General features: G+C 44.0%; 1 protein-coding gene across 1 annotated transcript in view; it reads right to left on the bottom strand.

The window, feature by feature from the left end:
- The window catches only part of LOC125462890 (potassium voltage-gated channel subfamily A member 2-like), a 65,605-nt gene that overhangs the window by 32,964 nt on the left and 4,928 nt on the right, over positions 1–27,713 (bottom strand). The window lies entirely within an intron of this gene.

Raw genomic sequence — 27,713 nt, forward strand, 5'->3', positions numbered from 1 at the left:
TAGCGAGCTGTCCTCTTGAGCCACTGTATATCATGAGATGTAAGTAGACTTAGAGACCAGTCAGGGAGGGAGTTATAAGATTGTGATCCAGCAACGCTGAAGAAATGATGATTTTGTTCCATGTCAGGTTGGTAAGTGGCTTGGAAGGGAACTTGTTAAGTGGTGGTATATCTACAGCCCTTATCCTTCTAGATGGTAGAGCTCATGGGTTTGGAAGATGCTGTCGCTTTGCCCCCTCAACCTGATATTCAAAGTACATAGTACTGCTGTATTGCCTTGCCATTTAACACAGACTCAAAGCTGGAAGCTATTTGTTTGTCATCAACAATTTGTTTTATTTTTAGCCACATGTACCTAAGCATGGTGAAAAGCTTTGTTTATGAGCAGTACAAGTAGATCATAGTAAGCAAGGACATACAGACCATAGGTTGAGAAAAACGTAGAGGCATAAAGGTTATGTTGCACAGGGTGTATGCTAGCCAGATCAACATTAGCAAGGCCAGCATTACTTGAAGTTAGAGATTCAATTCATCTGTCTAACAACAGCAAGGAAGAAGCTGTTCCTGAACCTGCTGGCGTGTGTGTTCAGGCTTCTGTATCTTCCATCTGAAAAAAGAGGTTGTAGGAGAGCATAACTGGGAAGCAATGGGTATTTGATGATGTTGGTAGCATTTCCACAACAGCAAGCCATGTAAGTGGAATCCATGGATGGAAGGTTGGCCTTCATGATGGTCTGGGCTATGCACACAACCTTCTGTAGTCCTGGGAAGAAAATTGCCATACTAGGCTGTTCTGCACCCAGACAGTACACTTTCAGTGGTGCATCTGTAAAAGTTGGTGAGAGCCCTTGTGAACGTGCCAAATTTCCTGAGCTGCCTGAGGAAGAAGAGGTGCTATTGTGCCTTATTGACTATTGATTCCATGTGGGAAGTCCAGGACAGATTGTCAGTTATTATTGTCAGTCCTCAGTAAAGTCACGGAAGCTAGACTTCCATCGGGGGTCCTGACAGAGTAAGTCAAGGACAGTGTCCAATACCAGTCCACAGGTTTGGGCAGGGCAGTCATGGGGCAGTAAAAGCCAGGAAGCTCTACATATAAGGGATGAGAAGCTGAATATTGGGCATCCTCCAGCTGACTTGAGTTTTTTTGCCTGTTTTCAGTTGTTTTCCTCCTGGAATAAGACAGAGGCGGATATTAAGGTAAATGAAATGACTGCTGTTATTTTTGGTGCAGGTGGGGACCTATCCTGGGCGAATGAGTAGATAGCTCAGAGAACATTGTGTGTTGGTGAAGTGAGAGGTTCAGGTGGGTGACAGCAAGCGAGGGAAGATATTGCAGAGTGTGATTGAGCCTGAGCCTTGGTAGGAGGTTGTGCAGTAGCAGAGATAGTATGAATAATGAGGCATCAGAGAGAGAGTGGTGGCCTTGTATTGGTGGAGTAGAAGGCTATTGACCTATTTCCAACAGTCCTGGGCATTCCTCCAAATGGCTGACAGCTTGTTCCATGGAGATGGGCAGCCACTTTATGTTTTGTGTTATTCATCAGGCCTGTCAGCAGGTTGCTACTGTCAGGAGTGCTGTCTCATACTGCCAATCTTGGATCAGGCTGGCATGGCCTGGGTGTAGTGACCTCTTCTGTTGATACTAGGAGAAAAGGAACTCCTGCCTGTGCACCATCCCATCATGCAGAATCTCCGGGCCCCTGCTTGCAAAGTGGTGTGCCTAAAATCCCCTTGTGGTGTGCCTGGGGTAGATGTCAGGAACTGTGGAGGGTAGCTGTGGACTGACAGCACCACAGCCTTTTTGTGAGAATTCCAAAGATTAACCATTCTCTGCGAGAACAGAAAATAATGCACCCTCATCTCCATTTTCAATAACAGTCCTCTCAATATGTAAATGTAATGAATACTTTGCGTTTTACTTCATAAGAAAGGGTAATGCAGGCATTTTAATAAAGGAGAAACACTGTGAATGGATGTTATAAACAAAGGGAAAAAGGAAGTATTAATGAGATTAGCATCTTTGAAAATGAATGTTTCCCCAGGGCTGAGCAAATGTACTGCAGGCTGTTAAAAGGTATAACAGAGGAAGTCGCAGAATGATCAGAATAGCAGATCACCATTTTCCAATCCTTACTGAACACAGGTGTAGTGCTGCAGGATTGGAGGTCTGAAATTGTACTTTTATTGAAAAATGGAGCAAGAGATACAGCAATTAATTAAAGACCAGTTAGTCTGTTAGTGGGTTAATGATTAGAATCAATTTGGAGAGACAGATAAACTGCCACTTAAAAAGGTACAAATTAATCATTTACAGTCAATATAGATTTATAGAGCCAACAGGACATTTGGTCCAACTTGATCCTGCCAACCAGACATCCCAACCTGACCTAGCCCCATTTGCCAGCATTTGACCCACATCCTTCTAAACCCTGAACAAAAACAAAGTTGCTGGAAAAGCCCAGTAGGTCTGGCAGCATCTGTGAAGGATAAAACAAAATTAACGTTTCAGGTCCGGTGATCCTCAGAACAGGGTCCGAAACGTTAACTGTTTTTTTTTCCTTCACCGATGCTGACAGACCTGCTGAGCTTTTCCAGCAACTTTGTTTTTGTTCCTGATTTACAGCATTCACAGATCTTTTGGTCTTTATTTCCTTCTAAACCATTCCTATTCATATACCCATCCAGATATCTTTAAAATATTGCAATTGTACTTGCCTCCACTACTTTCTCTGGCAGCTCGTACCACACATGCACCACATTCTCTGTGAAAAAGTTGTCCCTCAGGTCCTTTGTTAAGGGAAGATTGTGACTGATGAATGTTTTCGGTCTGTAACAAGGAAGTTCGAAGAGGTTGATCTATATAGATTTTAGCAATGCTTTTGTCTGATGTTCCACATTGAGACTGATTCAAAATGTAAAAGCCCATGGGATCCAGGCTGAATACAGAATAGTGTCAGTGACAGGAAGCAAAGGGAGATTGTTGCTGGGTGTTTGTGGGACTGGAAGGCTGTTACCAGTGGTGTTCTGCAGGGTTCCTATGAGATGCCCTGGTTTTTGAGGTGTATATTACCATTTTGTTGCAAATGTAGGAGACATGATCAAGAGGTCTGTAGATGACACAATATTTGGACGTGTGTTGGGAGAAGTATGAGATGATGCATTTGAGGAGGTCAAACAAGGCAAAGAAACACAATAATAGAGAAAGAGATATTTTAGATTGAACATCTACAGATTCCTAAAGGTAGTAGGACAGGTTGAAAAGAATAAGAAAGTATGTGGAATCCTCTCCTTATTCAATGAGGTATAGAATATAAGAGCAGGGAGTTTATGCTGCAACTGTATAAGCATTTGCTAGGCTGCAACTTGAATACTGCGTGTAATTCTAGGCACATCATTACAGAAAGGATGGAATTGTTTTAGAGATGGGAAGGATGTAATTGAACAGGATATTGCCACGGCTAGAAAAATGCAGCTGTGAGGAAAGATTGGATAGGCTGGGTTTGTTCTCCTTTGAATAAAGGAGGCTGAGGAAAGGTTCGGCTGAGTCATACGAAATGATGAAGGGTCTGGACAGTATAAGTGGGAGACATCTATTTATTATGGCAGAGAATTCGGAGGGCATAGATTGAAAGAAATTGGTAGAAGGAAGATTAGGAAAGATTTTTTTTCACCCTGAGGCGCACTGTGGAGTTGAACTGGTAAAGTCTTCTTATATTCCATTAACTTAATTTTATAATCAACCCATTTATCACACACTTGTAGGACATGAGCCCAGGGCTCTCAGTTCAATGTTAGAAACACAACCTTTGTGCCACAAAAGGGCCCCCTCCATTTTTTAATTTTACCTATTTTTCTCTAATCTACCTGATCAGAGATGTTGTTACACACCTCTGGAGCAGGTGGGACTTGATCCAGTGTCTCTTCGTCCAAGGATAGAGATATTTGATGCCCCAGCCTGTCGTATAAGTACAGTGTGCTGACTGATTGGGCCACTTGAGCTGCTATTTTTTAAAAGTTCAGAATGAAAGTTAAAAGTTTAACAAGGTAGCTGACTCAGCTGCCTGAGGGACAGTTAATAGTCTATCACCTGAGGCCTGAATAGGGCTTCGATAGGTGGTGATCACTATTGAAGTTTAACGAGTGAGAGTCATTTCAGCTCAACCCAGCTCCATTTAAGAAAAGGATTGTTGGGGCAATCTTGTGGTGCAATGGTAGAATCCCTACCTCTAGACCAGAAGGGGCATGGTGGTTCAGTGGTTAGCACTGCTGCCTAACAGTGCCACAGACTTGAGTTCAATTTCACCCTCAGGCTGTGTAGAGTTTGCATGTTCTCCCCGTGTCTACATGGGATTCCTCCAAGTGCTCTGGTTTCCTCCCACAGCCCAGTGGTATGCAGATACGGTGGATTCCACATATTAAATTTCCTATGGTGGCCAGGATGTGCGGGCTAGATGGATTTTCCATGGGAAATGCATGGTTACAGGAATAGGGAAGGGGCTGGGTCTGGGCATGATGCTCTTTAGAGGGTCAATGGGCTGAATAACCTGCGTACACACTGTAGGGATTCTTTGGATCTCTGAACAGGTTGATTAGGGGAAAAAAAAAGTTAATTTTTTTAAAAGAGGAAAATGATGGTCAGCAGGGCTTCTGTGGAGCAGGTGCTAGTGTGCTGACATCTGAATCAAAATATCCAGGTTCAAGTCTGAATGACTCAATACCTCTGGACCAGAATACCCAGGTTCAAGTCCACCTGCTCCAGAAGTTGATTATCCATCTGAACAGGTTAATTAGAATTGGGGATTGTTAAAAGTGCATGATCAGTACACTTCATGCAAGCAGCTTGGGAGAAGACACAGTCAGAGTGAAGTGCAGCCCAAGTGAATGTCTGATACTGGAAATACAGTACATTGTGGGAGTTCATTGCACGGGGGGAGAGGTGCTTTTTGTTCAAGTGAATGTCTGATACTGGAAATACAGTACATTGTGGGAGTTCATTGCACAGGGGGAGAGGTGCTTTTTGTTCATTTTTTTGTGTGTTCATAGTTTGTAAGATCCTTTTTCAGGCTTTATAATAAGTAAGGTTATATTCTTCAGCTTCAACTGAGCAGAGAGAAGGAAACCCTAGTTTAACTGATATACCTTCAGGGTCTACTGATTTGGAAAGCAAATCAGAACAGTGACAGTGGTATGTTGATTGGTTTGTAATGTTAAAAATGTTTATATTTTTTGGAAGAAGGGATTAACTATGAAACAACAGAAACAAGTGAAGGTCAGGACCAATACAACAAAGGAATAAAGAACAAAAAAAAGAGCATTACAGTACAGGAACAGGCCCTACTGCCCTCCAAGCCTGCGCTGGCACACTTTTCCCTTCCATACTAAAACTGTCTTCACTTACAGGATCTATATCCCTATACTCCCTTCCTATTCATGCATTCATCCAGGTATTTCTTGTACTACGTCTGCTTCCGCCACCCCCTTTTGCAATGCATTCCAGGCACTGACCACCCTTTGTGTGAAAAACATGCCTTGCACATCTCTTTTAAACATCCCTCCTTGGACCTTGAACGTGTGTTCCCTAATAATTGACCCCTCAACCAGGGGTAAAAATCCCTCATATTTTCCACTCTGTCCATGCCATTCACAATCTTATAAACTTCTATCAGGTCACCCCTCAACCTCCTGTATTCCAGTGAAAACAAACCCAGACTATCCAAGATAATAAAATGTGAGGCTGGATGAACACAGCAGACCCAGCAGCATCTCAGGAGCACAAAAGCAGACGTTTTGGACCTAGACCCTTCATCAGAGAGGGGGATGGGGTGAGGGTTCTGGAATAAATAGGGAGAGAGGGGGAGGCGGACCAAAGATGGAGAGGAAAGAAGATAGGTGGAGAGGAGAGTATAGGTGGGGAGGTAGGGAGGGGATAGGTCAGTCCAAGGAAGACGGACAGGTCAAGGAGGTGGGATGAGGTTAGTAGGTAGGAGATGGAGGTGCGGCTTGGGGTGGGAGGAAGGGATGGGTGAGAGGAAGAACAGGTTAGGGAAGCAGAGACAGGTTGGACTGGTTTTGGGATGCAGTGGGTGGAGGGGAAGAGCTGGGCTGGTTGTGTGGTGCACTGGGTGGAGGGGCCGAACTGGGCTGGTTTTGGGATGCGGTGGGGGAAGGGGAGATTTTGAAGCTGGTGAAGTCCACATTGATACCATTGGGCTGCAGGGTTCCCAAGCGGAATATGAGTTGCTGTTCCTGCAACCATTGGGTGGCATCATTGTGGCACTGCAGGAGGCCCATGATGGACATGTCATCTAAAGAATGGGAGGGGGAGTGGAAATGGTTTGCGACTAGGAGGTGCAGTTGTTTATTGCGAACCGAGCAGAGGTGTTCTGCAAAGCGGTCCCCAAGCCTCCGCTTGGTTTCCCCAATGTAGAGGAAGCCACACGGAGTGCAATGGATACAGTATACCACATTGGCAGATGTGCAGGTGAACCTCTGCTTAATATGGAAAGTTATCTTGGGGCCTGGGATAGCGGTGAGGGAGGAGGTGTGGGGGCAAGTGTAGCATTTCCTGCGGTTGCAGGGGAAGGTGCCGGGTGTGATGGGGTTGGAATCCCAGACTATCCAACCTTTCTTCATAGCCAAAATCGCCCCTACCAGGCAACATCCTAGTAAAACTTTTCTGTACCCTTTCCAAAGCATCCACATCCTTCTGGTAGTGTGATGACCAGAACTATGTGCAATGTTCCAAGTGTGGCCTAACTTAAGTTCTGTAAAGCTGCAGCATAACTTGCCAATCTTTATACTCAATGCCCCTTCCGAAGAAGGCAAGCCTTTTTCACTACCTTATCTACCTGTGCTGCTGTTTTCAGTGATCTGTGGACCTGCACACCCAGATGTCTCTGCATATCAATACTGCTAAGGACTCTGCCATTCACTGCATAATTTCCCCCAGACTTGACCTTCGAAATGCATCACCTTACATTGTCCGAATGAAATGCCATCTGCCTTTTTTCTGAACATGTCTCCAACTGACCAATATCCTGCTATATCCTGCAACAACTCTATGACTCGATAACGATACTCCTCACTGTCTGCAACTCAACTAATCTTTGTATCGTCTGCAAACTTACTAATTAGACCAGCTATGTTTTCCTCCATATCATTAAAGTAGACCATGAACAGCAGAGTTCCCAGCGCTGATTCTTGAGAACATAAGTAAGCAATGTAGACTAAGGGAATTACAGTTAGCATATGGGAAGTAAGTTTAACAGTATTTTTACATAAGCATAATTATTAGTTTTTTAGAAAATAGTTACTTGGTGGTTGAAAAGAAGGTGATCTTGTGGATGGTTGAGTTCTCATGTATTTGCTTCCATGTGTCCTTTATGGTAGTGGCTGTGTGTTTGGAAGATGCTGTCGAAGGAGCCTTTGTGAATTTATACAGTGCATCTTGTAGATTGTGCACAGTGCTGCCACTGAGCATTGATGGCAGAGGCAGCAAATGCTGGTGGATCTATCAGTCAAGTGGGCTGCTTCATCCGGATGATGTCAAACTTCTTGAACATTATTGGAGTTGCACTGATCCAGGCTAGTGGAGATTATTCCATCATACTCCTGACTTGTGCCTTGCAGATGATGGATAGACTTTGGAGTTAGTTGAGTTACTCACTGGAAGATCCCAAGGCTTTGACATGTCTTTGTCACTGCAATACTTATATAAAGGCTCCAATTCAATTTCTGGTCAGTGACAACCCCCATAATGTTGGTAATGGGGGATTCAGTGATAGAGATCCCATTGAATGTCAAGTGACAATGGTTAGATTCTCTCCCGTAGAAATGATCATGGCCTAGCATTTCTGTCTTGCGAATGTAGTTTGCCACTTGTTAGCCCAAACCTGGATATTATCCAGATCTTGTTGCATTTACACATGGACTGTTTTAGTACCTGATGATTTGTGAATGGTGCTAGACATTGCACAATCATCAGTGAATACCCCTGCTTCTGACCTTAGGATGGAAAGAGAATCATTGATGAAGTAGCTGAAGATGGTTGAGCTAAGGGCACCTTCCTGAGGATTTACTGCAATTGACCTCCAGCAACCACAACCATCTCCCTTTGTTTCAGGAATGAATCTAACCAGCAGGCAGTTTCCCCCAAGTCCCATTAACTTCAGTTTTGACAAATGGGCCAAAATTTGGCAGATGGAGTTTAACATGGATAAATGTGAGGTTATCCATTTTGGTTAAAAGAATAGAAATTAAACTTATTATCTAAATGGAGAGAAACTTCAGAGTGCTTCAGTGCAAAAGGATTTGGGTTTCCTTGTGCATGGATCACAGAAAACTAGCATGCAGAAACAAGAAATAGTATGTAAAAGTCGAGAAGTGTTGCTGCAACAGTAGAAGGCATTAATCCAAATGTGGTCCCCTTACTTGAAGAGGGATTGGAGGCAGTTCAGAAGAGATTCACAAAATTGATTCCAGAGATGAGGGGATTGTCTTATGAAGAGAGATTGAACAGTTTGGGTTTACAATGTCTGGTGTTTAATTGTGGTTTATAAAATGCTAGGGGGATTAACAAAGTAGACACAGAAAGGATGTTTCCTCATGTGGGGCTATCAAGGGAAGTTATTATCTTATGATAAGGGGAGAAGATTTAAGACAGAGATGAGGAGAAATTGCATCTCTCTTTCGGGCCATGAATGTGTGGAATTCATTATTCCAGAGTGCAGTGGATACTGGGACATTAAATAACTTTAAGGATGAGAAAGGCAGATTTATGGAGAGGGGCAGGAAAGTAGAGTTGAGGCTGAGATGAGATTAACCATGATTGTATTGAATGTCATAGCAGGCTCAGGGGCTGAATGGCCTAGTCCTGCATTGAGTTCCTACGTGGATTTCCTTGATGCCTCACTGGGTCACATGTTTGAAGAATGTGATGAAACCTGTGGTGAGAGCGCAGAATTTCTGACTTAAATCTTTCAGTTGTTTAACTGGAACATCAGGCAGAACCTATTGTCATTAATCCCATGTTGAGACAACTGCTGCAAACGCTGTGTGCCTTCAGTGGAAACTGACTCTGTGCCCTGCCATGAGAAAGATGCTGAGGCATGGTGGCTCAGTGATGAGCACTGCTGCCTCACAGCACCAGGAACCCGGGTTCAATTCGACCCTTGGGTGAGTATCAGTGGAGTTTGCACATTCTTCCCCCTATTGTGCGGGGTTTCCTCCCATTGTGGAAACAGATTGGGTAAATTGGCCATGATAAATTGCCCATGATAAATTGCTCCTAGTGTGCAGGCTAGGTGGATTAGTCATGGAAAATGGAGGTATATGGTGAAGGATTGGATCCGGGTGGGATGCTGTTTAGAGGGTCACGGTGAACTTGATAGGCTGAATGGCCTGCTTCAGAATTGTATGGATTCTATGACAAATCTTTGGGAATTCCATAGGTATTGGCACAGGGGCCAGTTGAGGAATCATCCTGTGCTTTTGGTTGGATATGTTGAGAGTGGAACCCAGTGAGAGCAGTCCTAAACAGCAGAAGATGGACATTGGAGAAAGATAGTGTGGTCGATTGTGTTGAAGAAAGCTCAGCAAGAATATTATATCACAATTACAATGGATGCTGTTTGTAACTTATGTGGCTGTTTCATTGCTGTGGCAGGAGATGAAAGATATTTGGTGGGGTGCTAAAAAATAGATGGGTGAGAAAGATTTGGGAGGAAAAAGCACATTTTAAGACTTTGGAAGTGAAATAGAAGATTAGTGGAAGCTTGCCACAGCATGGGTATCAGGCAATGGAATAATGATGGTGAAGCTAAAGGCACAGGCAGAGGTATGTTGTGCATGTGCAATATTCTACGTTTTAAGACACAGAAAAGGGTCAATAAAATGTAAGTCAACAACTGGTGTTTGAAAGAAGGCCAATAACTTGAGCCAATGATAAATACTTACATACTCATCTGGGCCAAAAAATCACAAATTTACTGTGGACAAACAGAAAGTGTTTTCTTCTGAAGGATTTGGTTATTGGTTTTGTTGTTTTGTTGGCACTGGGGGATAAAATGACCAACTGGGTTAGTTTGTTTTGTGATGGTTGCTCATGCTGATTGCTAACTTTCCTTAACTCTATCGAAAGGAGTTGAGACTTAGATTAATATTGAGGCAGTCAGATATTTGTGCAAACCATCTGTTAGTATTTGAAGTAATCACTTATTTTCTGCCATTTGGTACAATCATACAGTTCATACACGTCCTTTAGGAAAAGAAATCTGCCATACTTACCAGGTCTAGCCTGCATGGAACATAAGACCCAAAGTAATGTAATTGACACTTAACAGCCCTCTGAAATTACCGATTGAGCACTCAGTACAAGGGAAATTAGGGATAGGTGGTAAATGATGACCTTGCCAGAAATGCTCACATATTGTGAAAGAACAATAAAGAATGAAGAATGATTCAGAATGAAGTGTGTTTGACCAAAGCGATTTATTGATTTACCAACTTGGAAACAAATTTTGTTAAAACAAACATGGGCATCACTATATGGCCGTGGGCAGTGTTGTAGAACAGAGAGACCTAGGAGTTCAGATACATAATTCTTTGAAGTTCTTATTACATATGGATAGGGTGGTTACGAAGGCATGTAGCATGCTTGCCCTTTAAGTATATGAGCTGGAATGTCATATTGAGGTTGCATAGGATGTTAGTGAGCCCTCTCATGGAACACTGTGTTCAATTCTGGTTGCCCTGTTATAAGAAGGATATTATTAAGCTGGAGGGGGTTCAGAAGAGACTTATCAGGATGTTGCCAGAAATGCAGGGTTTGAGTTATAAGGGGAGGCTGGGACTTTGTTAACTGGAGTGTAGAACATTAAGGGGCAACCTTATAGTGGTTTGTAAAGTGATGTGGGGAATGGATAAGGTGAACAGCAGCTGAGTTCCCCAAGGGTGGGGAATTTCAAGTCTAGGGGACATACTTTTAAAGTGAGTGGAGAAAGGTTTAAAAAGACATGAGGGGCAATTTTTTACACAGGGAGTGGTTCCTGTGTGGAAGAGCTTCCTGAGGAGTGGTGGAGGTGACTACAGATACAACATTTAAAAAATATTTGGATAAGTACATGAATAAGAAATGTTTGGAGGGATATGGGCCAAGCGTGGCAGTTGGGACTAGTTTAGTTTGGGAAAATGGTTGGCATGGACCGGTTGGACTGAAGGGTTTGTTTCACGCAGTATGACTGTATAACTCTAAGTCATGGCAGCACAGTTTGCACCCACGATATGTTCTTCCTGTCCGATGTGGCAAATCGTGGAAGCATATGTATGGGAAGTGTGTCTAGCTGGTGAACTGCATTTTGGAGTAGGGGCTGCAATCCAGTGTAGAGCTCTGCAAATCTGCGCAGGTCATGGATAGCACATCTGGGGAGGTGGTCATGCTGCAGTTGAAGACTGAATAAGGCAGAAAGGGCATGGGTGACCACAAGGAAGAGTGGAGGAAGGAAGGTTGTGCAGAAACCTCATGGCTGTCCCTGTCTCTGACACAGACACCATTTTGGATACTGTTGTGGAAGATGACTGTGCAGAGGAAACCTGTGGGAGATAACTTCAAGGCACACAAGGGGAGGAAGACAGATGGCAGGCTGTAGTGCTAGGAAATTCACTTGTAAGGGAAACAGGCAGACCATCCTGTAGTTGCAAAAGAAGCTCCAGGATGCTATGTGCCTCCCTAGTGCTAGGGTCATGGATGTCACTGAATGGTTGGACTATCTGAAAAGGAAAGGCAAACAAACAAAGATCATTGCACATGTTGGTGCCAGTGACATGGGTGTAAATTGATGAGGTCCTGAAAGCAGAATTTTGGGAGCTAGAAACAGATTAAAGATAATAATCTGAGTTACCTGTACTGCCACGTGTGAGCAAGTATCAGAAAAGGAGGTTAGACTAGATAAATGTTTGGCTGAAGAGATGCTGCAGGAGGGACAACTTTAGATTTCTGTGATATTGGGACTTTTTTCGTGAGACTGTGGGACCTGTACAAGGTGAATGGGTTCCAACTGAGCCAGCATTCTTGTGGGGAGGTTTGCTAGTGCCTTTTGGGAGGGCTTAAGCTCACTTGGTAGAGGGTGGGATCCAGAGAGAATGTTCTGCAAGGGAAGATGAGTGGCAGTAAGTGAGTCAGGAAGGCATGAATCCTGGATATTGACGGATGTACAGCATTGGATTGCGAGGAAAAGGGAAGCTTATGGCAGACACTGAGGGCCCAAAAACAACAGAAGCCCTAGAGGAGTCGAGAATGTGCAACAGCAATCTTAATAAGGTAACTAGGAGTGCAAAATCGGGACATGAAAGTATACTGGCAGGTAAAGTAAAGGAAAATCCCAAGTTGTTTTTCAGGTACATTAGAGATAAAAGGACAATGAGGGAAAGAGTAGATCCCATTAAGGTAATTTGTCAGTGGAGTCACAGATCATGTTCTTAGTGGATACTTTGTGTTAGTGTTCACTGGTGAGAGGGACAACATGGATATAGAAACCATGGAGAAGGTCTGTGATACAGTTAAAGAAATCAGCATGGGTAGAGAGGAATTTCTGAGTGGTCCCTCAGAATTGCTTTGAAAATCTCCCACCTCTGAAGTTAGACAGACACGTCTGTAGTTTCCTGTTTATCCCCTGCTGTCTTCTTGAATAACAATACCGTATTGGCTGTCTCCCAATCCACCAGCACCACTCCTGCCCTTCAGGACCCAACAAACTTGATCAATAGTGCTGTTTATTTTACAGTGCTGTGGAATCGGTGGTTCATGTATATATTGGCTATGGATGATTGCACCCGCTTTTTAGTTATTTGAAAAGTCGTTTGTTGTCTTTTGGTTACACTTTAACCCTTTCCTCCTGATCTTTGGGCATCTGTTGCAGAAGGATGCTACATTCACACCAGGGTGTCCTTGGAGAGGGAGCAGGTTGTATTCACCATTACTCTCAAAGCCTTTAGTGGGAGGTGGGCACCATGGGAGATACAGTGCCTTACTTCCCCCTTCAAATACATGTTGATTTATGGGGGCTCCAATGCTACAATCACCCATGGCAGGACCCAGCTACACCTATGTTGGGCTATCTGCTGCAGCTTCAGTTCCAAGCTTCAGGCTCCTGACAAAGAGCCTGGGTGTTAAGACCTATGCACAGCCTGACATGACCATTGAGGTGATGGCTGGTGTCATCAGCCCATTAGCCATCATCACAGCTTCTAAAATGTACAGGTCCATGTAAATGTCCTTTTCCTTGGTCCAAGCAGATGGTAAGCCTAGCCTTTGCTTACTGTGGGTGGGACTTACTTGCTGTGGATGCATTTGAAGTGACAGTATAAAAACTTGTGGTGTCCAAAGTCCTGCTGTTGGTTGCCAATGAGCTCCTGCTGCAGCTGGGGAATGCGAAGTCAGGGATATTGTCTACACCATTTGGGCTGAAGGACAGTAGTCTCTGGCATGTCTACTCCTTCTGGTGTCAGCTTGGCCCAGGAGGAGGTGACTGAGGTGGCCTTCACTGTGACAGCTTACCTATTGTGCTCTCTGGATGGAGGGTAGAAGTGTGGTGTCACCTATGTAAGGTGGTGGGGCAGGTGAGGAGGAATTGCCCTACCATTAAAGCTGCAAAAGCTACACGGGCAACCGATGGTAGCATTGCCATGCCTGACCCCTTCTCAAATGCATCACCTAGAGGCCCCTCGTGTGGGACCTAAGCCAGAGATTGCAATCACCATACTCCTGGTGGGAAGGGGCTGAGTGTCTGGGAGGGAAGAAAGCACAACACAAAATGAAACACCTGGAGGAGTTCCCCTTGCAGCCCAGAGCCGGCTACCCTTCTCCAAGAGTCCAAATCCACTTCTGGGTCCTCACAGTGCGAAAACGCCCCTGTGGGCGCACCTGCCCATGTCAGCATGGTGACCCCTAACCCAGCCTCTAGCCCTTTACCCCTCAGCATAGGGAACCCTAACCCAGCCTCAGGCCCTCTACACCTCAGCATAGGGAACCCTAACCAAGTCCCTGGCCCTCTACTCCTCAGCATAGGGACCCCTAACCCAGCTTCTGGCCCTTTACCCCTCAGGATGGGGACCCCTAATCCAGCCTCTGGCCTTCTATCCCTCAGCATAGGGACCTCTAACCCAGCCTCTAGCCCTTTACCCCTCAGCATAGGGAACCCTAACCCAGCCTCAGGCCCTCTACACCTCAGCGTAGGGACCCCTAACCCAGCCCCTGGCCCTCTAACCCACAGCATGGGGACCCCTAACCCAGCCCCTGGTCCTCTACCCGTCAGCATAGGAATCCCTAACCAAGCCCCTGGCCCTCTAACCCTCAGCATGGGGACCCCTAACCCAGCTTCTGGCCCTTTACCCTTCAGCATAGGGGCCCCTAACCCAGCCCCTGGCCCTCAACCCCTCAGCATGGGGACTCCGAACCTAGCCCATGGCACTCTACCCCTCAGCATAGGGACCCCTATCCCAGCCCCTGGCCCTCTACCCCTCAGCATGGGGACCCCTAACCCAGCCTCTGGCCCTCTACCCCTCAGCATAGGGACCTCTAACCCAGCCCCTGGCCCGATATCCCTCAGCATGGGGACTCCGAACCCAGCCCCTGGCCCTCTACCCTTCAGGGGGACTCCGAACCCAGCCCCTGGCCCTCTTCCCTTCAGCATGGGGACCCCAAACCCAGCCCCTGGCCCTCTACCCCTCAGCATGAGGACCCCAAACCCAGCCCCGGCCCTCTACCCCTCAGCATGGGGACCCCTAACCCAGCTCCTATTTACGAGTATGTGAGGGGGTTGACAAAGAGGCAGAATGCAGGATCGAGGAGCTGGAGAAGGAAATGCTCGACCTGGAGTCATATTGGGGTTAGCTTCATTGGACCTGGTACTGCAAGGGTTGTGTGAAGAGAGGAAGGGTCCACAGCCTGTTGGATTTCAGGGTATGTACATGAAGTTGCAGACCAGCTCCTCGAGTACTTGGACAGCGAGTACTTCGATTTGCTGGAGAAGAGACAGGTGCTGGTCAGCAGGTCCTTGTGCTACTGACCAATGACAGGTCCTGCATCTTGGATCTGGACGGCAACGTGGCTCAGACCTCAGCTTATGAACAGCTCTGTTCTCTCCAAATCTTGCTCAGCGAGGACAATCGCAGAGTTTTGTGGGAGGACCTGCCACAGGTTGGCCTGGGGAATGCCAGGATGCTCGATGCAACAATCACTTTAGAGCAGCTAACTGGTATCATCACCTGACTCTTGAGGGGTAGGTCCCCAGGGTTGGACGGACTGACTACAGAGATCTTCAGGGTGTTTCTGGGATGTCCTGAGAGGTGACTGTATGTGGGTCTTGGAGGAATATTTCACAGATGGAGAGCGGCCCCTTTCATGACACTTTGGGACAGGGGTGCATTCATGTCATCATCCAGATACAAAAGAGGGGGAACCTTAATTTACTTAAAAACTGGTACCTGTCTCCCTCCTCAGCAAGGATTACAAAGCCTTCACCAGGGCATTGCCATCTCACCTGGGATCCGAGCTAGATAAAGTGATCCACACTGATCAGTCATACATAGTCCTCGGCTGGAGGATCCATGATAATATCTGTCTGTCTGGATCCTGATCCACTTTTCCCAAAGGACTGATCCATTGAGCACCTTAGAATCACAGAGTCCCTATGGTATGGAAAGAGACCATTTGGTGTATCGAGTCTGCACTGACTCACTGAACAGAATCCCACCCAAATCCAGCCTCCTATCCTATCCCTGTAAATGTTCTGACCCTCGATCAGGAGAAAGCATTCGACAGGGTCAATCATGAGGATCTATTCAGGAGTCTGCAAACTTTCAGGTTCAGGACACTGTTCATCTCCCGGATCCCACTTCCGTATGCTGCCATGGAATGTCTGATTAAAGTGAATGGGTTCCGAACAGCATCCCCTCCCTTTGGGACAGGAGTGCATCAGGACTGAATAATTAATTAATTAATTACATATGTCGAGGTAGCAGGTCAGGCGATGTGTTGTAGCTGAATGATGTGGGAGCAAGCTGATCCCATTGAGAATGGCAGTGACCACATCTGCAGCAGGTGTTGGCTGCTTGAGGAGCTCCGGCTCAGAATTGATGAGCTGGAATCTGAACTCCAAACACTGCGGCACATCCGGGAGGGGGAGAGATACCCGGATGCTGTGTTCCAGGAGGCAATCACACCTGGTAGATTAACTAATATTAATTCGATCAGCGGCCAGGGATAGCAGTGTATGACTACGAGTGAGGCAGGTAGAGGGACCCTGCGAGCAGGAACACAAGAGCGGCAGCCCTTGACATTGTCTCACAGGTATGAGGCACTTGCTCCTTGTGTGGATGGAGGACAGGGCTGCGGTAAGGATGAGTCAACTGACCATGGCACCATGGTCCAGGAGGCCATTCAAGAGGGCAAGCTAAAAGACAGTTCGTAGTTGTAGGGGATTCCATCATCAGGGGACAGACAGTATCCTTTGCATGCAGGATGGGGAGTCCTGCGTGGTGTGTTGCCTGTCCGGTGCCAGGGTGCGAGGCATCTCTGACCAGCTTGAGAGGATACTAGAGAGGGAGGGGGAGGATCCAGTTGATGTGGTCCATGTAGGTACCAACAACATAGGCAGGACAAGGAAAAAAGACCTGTTTTGGGATTATGAAAAGCTAGGAACAAAATTTAAAAAAACCAGATCTTCAAGGGTCATCTCTGGATTGCTGCCCGAGCCATGTGCAAATTGGCATAGCGAGGTGAGGATCAGGGAAGTAAACACATGGCTAATAGAGTGGTGTGAGAAGGAGGGTTTCCTTTTCATGGGGCACTGGCATCAGTTCTGGGACAGGAGGGATCTATACCACTGGGATGGACTCCATCTGACAGGACCAGGCCCAGTGTTCTGGTGAAAAAGGTAAATAGGGTGGTTAATTGGACTTTAAACTAGTAAGTAGGGGGAATGGAGGAGTGAGTGTACAGGGAGTACAACAATTAGTGGAAAGCAAAGCAGCAGGTTAGCAGGTGACGAGGAAGCTTCAACTCCATTGAAAATTAGGAAAATAGTTAAAGGGAAGGAGACCTCAAAAGCTGTTAGTAATGGAGGTGACAGGATTCAAAAAGGTGCAAAAACTGGCATAAGGGCACTTTATCTGAATGCTCAGAGCATTGAAACAAGGTGGATGAGTTGATGGAGCAAATCATGGCAAATGGGTATGAATTAGTGGCCATTGCAGAGATATGGTTGCAGGACGGTCATGACCAGGAGTTAAATATCCAGGGGTATCAAACTGTTCGGAAGGACAGATAGGAAGTCAGAGGGGACACCAGCAGTGACCCTTACCTCCCACATCCTGGAAGAGGATGGGCCTAGATTCGATGGGCAAATAGTCTGCTTCCACACTGTTGGGAGTGTATAATTCAATGAAATGACATGAGTGAGCCAGATGGGTTTTCTCAACAAATGATTGCTATTGCAAGGCCACCATTCAACTAGATTTTCATTCCAAGTGTTTTTTATTTAATTCAATTTTCTGAAACTGTTCCAGTTAGAAATTACAGCATTCAATTTTATATAACAAATTCTGGTGAGATCTCAGCGAATTCCATCTTATATTGTAAACAACTGCGAGAGCATACTACATTTCCTCTGGTACTCTAGAGCTTACAGAATTACCTGTTTCATTGTAAAGCCTGGTGTGAGCTTAATTCACTCCCTCTTAGCTTTTAAGTGCCACAGTATTCCATCTTATACTGTAACCCCTAGTGAGAGAATACAACGCTCCCTCTTACACAGTAAACCTCAATGAGGGGTAACAATATTCGCTGATATACTGTGAATGCCAATGAGACACACAGCAATGTGGCAGACTCTCAACGGCCCTCTGAAATGGCCGAGCAAGCTACTCAGTTGTATCAATCACAACGTATAACGTATAATCGACCAATGCACTGCAATGGCAGAAACAGCACTTTCAGCACTGCAAAGTCCTCCTTGGTATATCTGGGACAGCTATATTACAGACTAGTCAAGCAACAGCCTGACATAGTCAAACTCATGGAATCATACCTTACAGACAATATCCCAATACCACCATCCCTGGAAATGTTATGTCCTACCAGAGGGACAGAACCAGCAGAAGGGGAGGCACAATGTTATACTGTCAGGAGGAAGCTGCCCTGGGAGTTGTCACCATTGACGTCAGATTCAACAAATTCTCATGGCTTCAGGCTAAACACGTGTAAGGTACCTACTGCTGATTACCATGTACCCTTCTTCCATCAGCTGATAAATCAGTACTCTTCCTTGTTGAACAACACTTGGAGGAAGCATTGAGGGTGGGAAGGGTGCAAAATGTACTCTGGGGCTGAGGAATTTCGATGTCCACCACCAAGAGTGGCTTGGCAGCTGTGCTACTTATTAAACGGGTCAGTTCCTAAAGGACATAGCTGCGACACTGATGTGATGTGTAATGAGGCAGACCTGATCAGGCAACTGAAAATGAAAGAACCCCAAGGGCACAGTTACCATAATATGATAGAATTCACCTTGCAGTTTGAGAGGGGAAATATTGAATCAGATGTAATGGTATTACAATTGAATAAAGGTAACTACAAAGACATGAGGGAATTGCTGGCCAGAGTTGATTGGAAGGGAAGCCCAGCAGGGAAGATGGTGGAGCAGCAATGACAGAAGTTTCATATGGAATTCGGGAGGCACAGCAGAAATTCATCCCAAGGAAGAAGAAACATCTGATGAAGGGTCTAGGCCTGAAATGTCAGCTTTTGTGCTCCTGAGATGCTGCTTGGCCTGCTGTGTTCATCCAGCTCCACACTTTGTTATCTTGGATTCTCCAGCATCTGCAGTTCCCATTATCACTGATATTAAAGGGAGGATGAGTCAACCATCCATGTGAGAATAGATACTTTGGAAGAGTGGAAGACACTAGAAACATACCAGAACCAGTCAGAAGTGGTTGTAGTAGCCAGCACTAAGGAGAAGGTGCTATGGAAGCTGAAGAATCTGAAGACAGATAAATGGATGATATCCCAGAGTCCTGAAGGACACAGCTGAAGAGATCATAAAGGCATTGATGGTGATCTTTCAGGAATCACTGCAGTCTCCCTGAGGACTGGAATTTGCTAATATAACAGGAAACAATAGGGCAGTTGGCCTAATCTTAGTCATTGGTAAGATTTTAGAGTCCATTATCAAGGAGGAGATTGCAGTGTAGTTGAAAGTCCATGCTAAAATATTGCGGAGGTAGCATGACTTCATCAAGAGGAGGTCATGCTGACAAATCTGTTAGAATTCTTTTGAGGAAGTAAGTTAGACAATGGAGACCCAGTGGACAGTATCTATTTGGATTACCAGAAGGCCTTTTGACAAGGTGCTGCACAAGAGTCTGCGAAATAGGATAAGAGCCCATGATGGTGACAGCAAGCTACTGGCATGGGTATAGGATTGGCTGACTGGCAGAAGACAGAATGTAGAAATGAAGGGGCCATTTTCAGGATGGCAGTTGGTGACTAGTGGAGTTCCACAAGGGTCAGCATTGGGATCACAACTATTCACATTGTACATTAATGATCTGAAAGAAGGAACTCAGGGCATTGTTGTTAAGTTTGCAGATGATACAAAGATAGGTGGAGAGACAAGTGGTGTTGAGGAAACCGCATATGTTTGGACATGCTAGGTAAAGAAGTGGCAGAAAGAATAAAATGTGACAAAATGTGAGATTATACTTACTGGTAGGAAGAATTAAAAGTATAGATTATATTTTTATGGAGAAAAGCTTTGAAAATCTGAAGTGCAAAGGGGCTTGGGAGTCCTAGTTCAGGATTCTCTTAAGGTTAACATGTAGGTTCAGTTATAGAGTACTGACAGGCCTGGATGGAGTGGATGTGGAGAATATGTTTCCAGAAGTAGGAGAGACGAGATCTCAGGGACACAGCCTCTTGGTGAAGGTAAGACCCCTTAGAACTGAGATGAGAAAGGATTTCTTCAGCCAGAGGTCGGTGAATCTGTGGAGCTCATTGTCGCAGAGGGCTGTGGAGGCCAAGTCATTGAGTGTGTTTGAGACAGAAATAGATAGGCTCTTGATTAGAAAGTGGAACAAGAGTTATGGGGAGAAGGCAGGAGAATGGAGTTGAGAAAAATATCAGCCACAGTCAAACGATGGAGGAGACCCAATGGGCTAAATTGTTTAATTCTGCTCCTATATATTATGATCTTATGGATTGGGTCTGCATCAGGTAGGGGCAGAACCAAAAAGAGGGACAAAACATACTTGACCTAATCTTATCAATCTGCCAGCTGCAGATGCACCTGTCCAGGACAATATCGGTGAGAGTGACCACCAGACATTCCTTGTGGAGATAAAGCCTTCACTTTCGGAATACCCTCCATCATGTTGTGTGCCACTACCACTGTGCTCAATAGGATCAACTTCAAACAAATCTCTCAAGAGTGGGCATCCATAAGGCAATGAGGGCCATCAACAGCAGCAGTATTGCAATATGAGATGTTATTACTGCATCTTTCGGGTGGCGTCATTGTGACAATGTAGGAGGCCCTTACGTTCATGTTGTCCGAGGAGTTGGTGGGGGGGGGTTGGGAATTGAAATGGTTCACGACTGGGAGGTGTAGTTGTTTGTTGTGAACAGAGCGTAGGTGTTCCACAAAGCGGTCCCCAAGCCTCTGTTTGGTTTCCCCGCTGTAGAGGAGGCCACAATGGGAACAGCGGATACAATATATCACATTGACAGATGCGCAGGTGAACATCTGTTTGATGTGAAAAGTCTTCCTAGGGCTTGGGATCGGGGTGAGGTATAGGGGCAGGTGTAGCACTTGCTTCGGTTGCAGGGAGAAGTGTCGGGATGGTGACTGAAGTTTGTTTCTCGAACTGGAGGCCTATGACTAGTGGTGTGTCACAGGGGTTGATGCTGGGACCTTTGTTAATTATTATTGATTGAAATGATCTGGATGTGAATGTACCAGACATGATTAGTATGTTTGTGGATGATACAAAATTAGGAGGTATCGTTGATAGTGAGGAAAGTAATCAAAACTTACACAGGGATCTTGATCAGATGGGGAAGTGGGCTCAGGATTGGCAAATGCAATTCCATACAGATAAGTGTGAGGTGTTGCACTTTGGAAAGTCAAACTAATATAGGACTTATACAGTAAACGGTAAGGTCCTGAGGAGTGTTGTGAAACAGAGGGACTTAGGAGTACAAGTACATAGTTCATTGAAGGTGACATCACAGGTTGATAGAGTGGTGAAGAAGGCATTTAGCGTGCTGGCCTTGATTGGTTGAGGCATTGAGTATTGGAGTTGGAATATTATGTTACGCTTATATAAGTTGTTGGTGAGGCCACCATCGGGAGTATTGTGTACAGTTTTGGTCACCCTGTTATAGGAAAGACATTGTTAAACTGGAAAGTGTGCAAAGAAGATTTACGAGGGTGTTGCCAGGATTAGTAGGCTTGAGCTATAGGGAGAGATTGGCCGGGATAGAACTTTTATCCTTGGAATGTAGGAGAATGAGGGGAGACCTTACTGAGGCATATAAAATCATGAGGGGCACAGATAGGATGGAAGCATATAGTCTTTTTTCTAGGGATGGGGAATTCAAAACTAGAGGGCATGGGTTTAAGGTGAGAGATGACAGATTTAAGAAGGACCTGTAGGGAACTTCTTCACACAGACAGTGGCGTGTACGTAGAATGGCCTGCCAGAGGAAGTGGTTAAGGCAGGTAAAGGCAACCCTTTCTAAAAAAAAATTGCTGAGGTACATGGATGAGAAGGATTTAGATGGATATGGACCAAATATAGGCAATTGGAACTAGCTGAGTAGGCATCATGGTCAGCATGGACCAGTTTGGGCCGAAGGGCCTGTTTCCATGCTATATTACTCTATGACCATACAAATCTTGTTTCAACTTTATAGAGAATTGGTTAGGACACAACTGGAATATTGCAATTCTGGTCAACACTATTGGAAGGGTATGATTGCAACGAAGATGGATGCATAGGAGGTTCACCAAAATGTTGCCTAGGATGAAAATTCTCAGTTATGAGGAGGGGTTGGAAAGGGTGCGTTTGTTTTCCTTGGAGCAGAGGAGGCTGAAATGGGATCTGATTGAGGTTGACAAAATTTTGAGAGGCAAAGAAGGGGAGGCGATGGCCTCGCGGTATTATCGCTGGACTGTTAATCCAAGACCTGGATAACATTCTGGGGACCTAGGCTCGAATCTCACCATAGTAGATGGTGGCATTTGAATTCAATAAAATATCTGGAAGTAAGAATCTAATGATGACTATGAATCCATCGTCAATTGTTGGAAAAACCCATCTGGTTCATTTATGTCCTTTAGGGAAGGAAACTGCCATCCTTACCTGGTCTGGCTTACATGTGACTCCAGACCCACAGCAATGTGGTTGACTCTTAGCTGCCCTCTGCACAATTAGGGATAGGCAATAAATGCTGCCTAACCAGTGACACCCTCATCCCATGAATGAATAAAGGATAGAAAGAGCAGATCATGAGTATCTTTCCCCATGACAGACACGTTTAAGACCAGGGGGCATATGTTTAAGGTAATGAGTAAATGATTTACAGGAGACCAGAGAATTTTTTTTCACCCAGAGGGTGATGGAAATATGGAACATGCTGCCTGAGAGTGCTGTGGAAGCAGGTACTCCTGCAACATTTAAGAAGCATCCAGATGAGCATTTAAAGTGCCAGGGCATAACAGACTAAAGGTCAAGTGTAAGTAAATGAGATTAGTGTAGTTTGGTTTGTTGGCTGCCATGGACATAGTGGTCTGAAGGGCCTATTTGCGCCATCCAACTCTATGACTAACATTCTACCTCATGGTGTAAACGCGAAGAAAGATGACAACATTCACTCTTATACTGTAAACTTCCAGTGAATGACACCAACTTTTGCACTTAGTGTAAACCCCAGAGAGCGGTAACAACATTCCATCTGATACTGTGCATCCCAGTGAGAGTTAATAACATCTACTCTCACTGTAAGCCTCAGTGGGAGATGACAACATTCCACCTTAAGCTTCAAACCCCAGCAAAAGATAACACCATTCCATATTAAACTATAAACCCCAGTGAGATAACAACATTCCATCTTACACTGTAAATCCCAATGATAGATAACAACATTCACTCTGACACAATAAACCCCAGTGGAAGATAACAACATTCATTCTTACACTTCAGTGAGTCCTTATTTCATTCCTTCTTATGGTATAAACCCAATTAAGAGTTAACTGCAATGCATCTTCAATGTTAATCCTCAAATTACTGCATTCCAGAGTGAAAGCTCACTGCATTTCCTGGTAACTGTAAACCTCAGTTAGGGTGAACTACATTCACTCTTGCACACAAAACCTCAGCGTGAGCTTTCAGCATTGCCTCTGTGATCCCTAGTGAGACCTTGCAGCATCCCTGAGGGCTAGCTATGTTCTCCGTACTCACTAAACATCAGTGAGGGCTAACTGTGTTCCATGCACCCTTTAAACACCAATGAGGGTGTTTATACTACTGTTATACTATAAATCCAAGTGAATTCCAAACGCTTTGCCTCGAATATTCTAAACCCCAGTGAGAGAAGACTGCATACCCTCTTACACCATAAGCCGCACAGTTGTATTTTCTCTTACACTGTAAACCTCAGAGTGATCTTACTGCAATTCCTCTTCCACTATAAAACAAAGTAATAGGGTACTGATGAAGGGTCTAGGCCCGAAACGTCAGCTTTTGTGCTCCTGAGATGCTGCTTGGCCTGCTGTGTTCATCCAGCTTCACACTTTGTTATCTTATAATAGTGTACTGCATTGCTTCTCACACTTTAAATACTAATGAATGCTTACAGCCTTCATTTTTACACTCTAACCAGTTAGAACTAATTGCATTGCCTCATACAATATAAGCCCCACTGAGATATTACTGCAGACCCTTTGGCAATGTAAACCCTACTACTATGAATTTGGGTAGAGTATTTGTGAATTGGAAAGGAGGATTTTAGAACTTGTTTGTAAAAATGACAGGGAGAAGAGTGCATGGTCCCTTTAACAAGTGATATGTTTTTCTAAGCTTGAAAAGTCTGCAAACAGCTGCAGATGCACAGATAGTTCTGAAATTGAAACATATGTATCAATTGGCTGCGCGGTTGGCAACCTTAGGCTTGTTTTGATTTTAAGGCAACAAGCTTGAATATCAGTCAATTAATTTAAACCAGGCACCTTAGACACTGAAAACCAATTGAATTTAAATCATTTTCTGAAGAAAGGTCCTGACGCGAAACGTCAAACTTTCCTGCTCCTCTGATGCTGCTTGGCCTGCTGTGTTCATCCAGCTTCACACTGTGTTATCTCAGATTCTCCAGCATCGGCAGTTCCTACTATCTCTGAATTTAAATCTGATAGTGTTTACAACCTAGGAGCAATCCTATTATGAGAAAATTGACAGGTCATCCAGTGTATATAGAAGAGGGTTTTTGAAAATCAGTGTGAGTGAACTGGCATCAGAAGAGTAAAACACTGGCTCCCACAGAAATCTTTATTCTCTCTGATTAAATATCACCTCATAGTACTCTTTGCTAATATTCCTGCCTGACACAAGGATTTGATGAAGAATTCCTGATTGAAGAATAGTGGAAAAGGCAAGGAACATTCTGGAAAACACATCCTGACTGTAGTTTTGACAGTCTATGTTTTAATTTTTTTTCCCAATTAATTTGATTTATATAATTGGAACTTATATTTATTGGAACAGCGTACCATTGGAATTTTTAAATTTAGGAATAGTTAGTAGTTGGGGCAGGGTGGAATTGCTCGGATTGTTAGTAGTTCTCTTAATTTGATCACTGTTGCAGTTAAATAAATAAATTGTTACATGTTGTTTATAAATTGAGTGTCAAGAAGCTTATTTCATTTAACCATCCCCTCTACAAAAAATTGGGGCCTCAAGTTTGGGATCTGGCTGGTTCAATTGCAGGATTTCAATGGATCTGATGCCAATTCCTGCACTTGAAGCACCTTTCATGCGGATTATGATTGATTCTGTAGGTCCCCGCCCTAACACCAAAAGCGGGAACCAGTGTTTGCTAACCATAATGGATGTGTTTACCAGATTTCCAGAGGTAATTCCATTACAGAATGTCAAGGCGGAGTTGCTTGCTTTCTATATGCATTATGGACTACCCAGGAAGATTCAGTCAGATTAAGTGTCCAATTTTACTGCCAAATGATTTAAGGAGGTCATGGATAGTTTAGGCATCCAACACTTCAAATCAAGTGTGTACAATCCAGAATTCCAGGGCATATTGGAAAGGAGGCATCAGAACATAATGACCATGCTGAGGGCTTATGCTCAGGATTACCCAAATGAGTGGAATAAACGTATCCTATTTAGATTGTTAGCTATCAGAGATGCTCCAAATGAATCAACTCACTTTACTCCATTTGTACATGATGTAAGAGGGCATTTAAAATTAATTAACAAAAAGTCAATAGGTTCAAAGTCAGAGATCTCACAGTTGGATTATGTATCTGACATGAGAAAAAGATTAAACAGAGTAGGTGAATTGACTAGACAACATTTGAAGGTTGTGCAACATCTAATGAAGCAAGAGGCAGATACAAAATCTAAAATTCATACATTTTTCCCATGGGGGTTAAGTATTGGCGCTGTTACCAGTGGTAGAAAATCCCTTCAAAGCAAGGTTTGGTGGTTCCTATCAGATTGAGTAGAAGTTAAGGAAGGTGAATTATCTGGTAAAGATGCCAGAGAGGAAGAAAACTTCATCGGGTTTGTCATGTGAATATGCAGAAACCCTACTATGACAGGGAAAGGGAACTGGAGAAACAGGTATTAGTTACTGCCACACAAAGTGAGGACTCAAATCCAGATGAATCAGATTTTAATAAATAATAATAATAATTATTATATTAAAATAATAATACATAATAAATTAAATAATGAGGAAATCCTGAAAGAATGGGAATTGCGTAGTAAGCCATTTTTCTCAGGAACAGAGAACTTGCCTTTAAAGGCTTTTTGCAGCACTATGGGAATGTATTAAGATACTGAAATGAGAAGAACTAATACTATAGTACCTGAAGTTGATGTAGAAAATGCTGTCCCAATAAAACAACACCTCTACAGGCTTAATCCTCTCGAAGCAATGCAGGTACAGAAGGAAGTGGAGGTAATGCTCTAAGAAGACAACATTGAGCTGAGTCAAAGTGAATGGAGTTTGCCGATCGTGTTGGTACTGAAACCTGATGGTACTCAATGATTCTGTGTAGATTATCAAAAGGTAAATGCCATGACTAAATCATTCTCATACCCAATTCGAAATTTGGAAGATTGTGTGGAAAATGTTGGACAAGCCATTGACATCACAAATGTGGACTTATGTTGTGGCTATTGATAAGCACCTTTGTCAGAGATAGCAAAGGAAGTTTTTGCATTTGTAACCCCAAATGGGCGGTATTAATTTAACACAATGCCTTTTGGAATGAAGAACACATTAGCTACTTTTCAAAGACTTACGAACAGAGTTGTGGCAGGATTGAATAATTGTGCCATCTACATCCTTGACGTATTGATCTTTAGCCATTTACGGAAAGATCACATGGTGCATTTGGAAAAGGTCTTTGAAAGACTCCAGAAGGCAAAACTCATCATGAATTTAGCAAAAACTGAATTTGCAAAGGTGGAAGTGACATTCTTAGGACACAACATCGGACATGGAAGGATGACACCAAGGAATATGAAGGAGGAGGTGATCAAGGAGTTTCCAAGACTACTCAAAGAAGGAAGTGCTACACTTTTTGGGTCTCAGCAGATTTTAAAGGAAATTTGTAGCAAACTTTAAGAGCATGGTGGCACCACTGATGGAGTGGTAAGGAAGAACATGAAATTTTGGTGGGCAGAACAATGCCTAGAGTCATTTGAGAATTTAAAAGCAGTGTTAATAACTGTGCCAGTTTTAGCCATGCCAAATTTCTTGAAACCCTTTAAAGTAGCCATTGACGCAAGCAAGGTAGAGGTTGGAGCTATGTTGTTACAGGGGGATGATTGTGGCATTGAAAGACTAATCAGTTATTTTTAAAAGAAACTTAATATCCATCAGAGAAAATGTTGAAAAAGACTTATTGAGTTTGGTACTGTCCTTACAACATTTTAATGTGTACGTTGCGTACAACATATCAGAGATGGCTGTGTATACTGATCACAACCCTTTTGACATTTTGGAAGGATTTAAGGACAAGAACACCAGACTATTTTGTTGGAGGTTTGTTTCACAAGCATTTAATTTACAGATTGTACATGTTGTATGTTGTTAAAATGTTGGATGCATTATTGTGGGTTTAAAAGAAAATGTGTTCATAAGACTGTAATGGTATTGTTCAATTTTATATATGTATTTGTAATTAGAATGAATTGGGTAACTCTAGATTAATGCATAATGGATTTAGTAATAATGGTGTTAAGAGTTAGAAAAAAGAATGCCATCTTTTCATAATGATTCATTTTCTTTTTCTTAAGCGGGGCGTGTTGCAAAGTTGGGTAGGGTACTTGTGAACTGGAAGGCAGGATGTTGGAATTTGTTTGTGAAACATGACAGGGGGAAGTGTGTGTGGTCCCTTTAAGATGTGATGT

This window comes from Stegostoma tigrinum, chromosome 21 (genome assembly GCF_030684315.1).
Source record: "Stegostoma tigrinum isolate sSteTig4 chromosome 21, sSteTig4.hap1, whole genome shotgun sequence".
Taxonomy (NCBI): domain Eukaryota; kingdom Metazoa; phylum Chordata; class Chondrichthyes; order Orectolobiformes; family Stegostomatidae; genus Stegostoma; species Stegostoma tigrinum.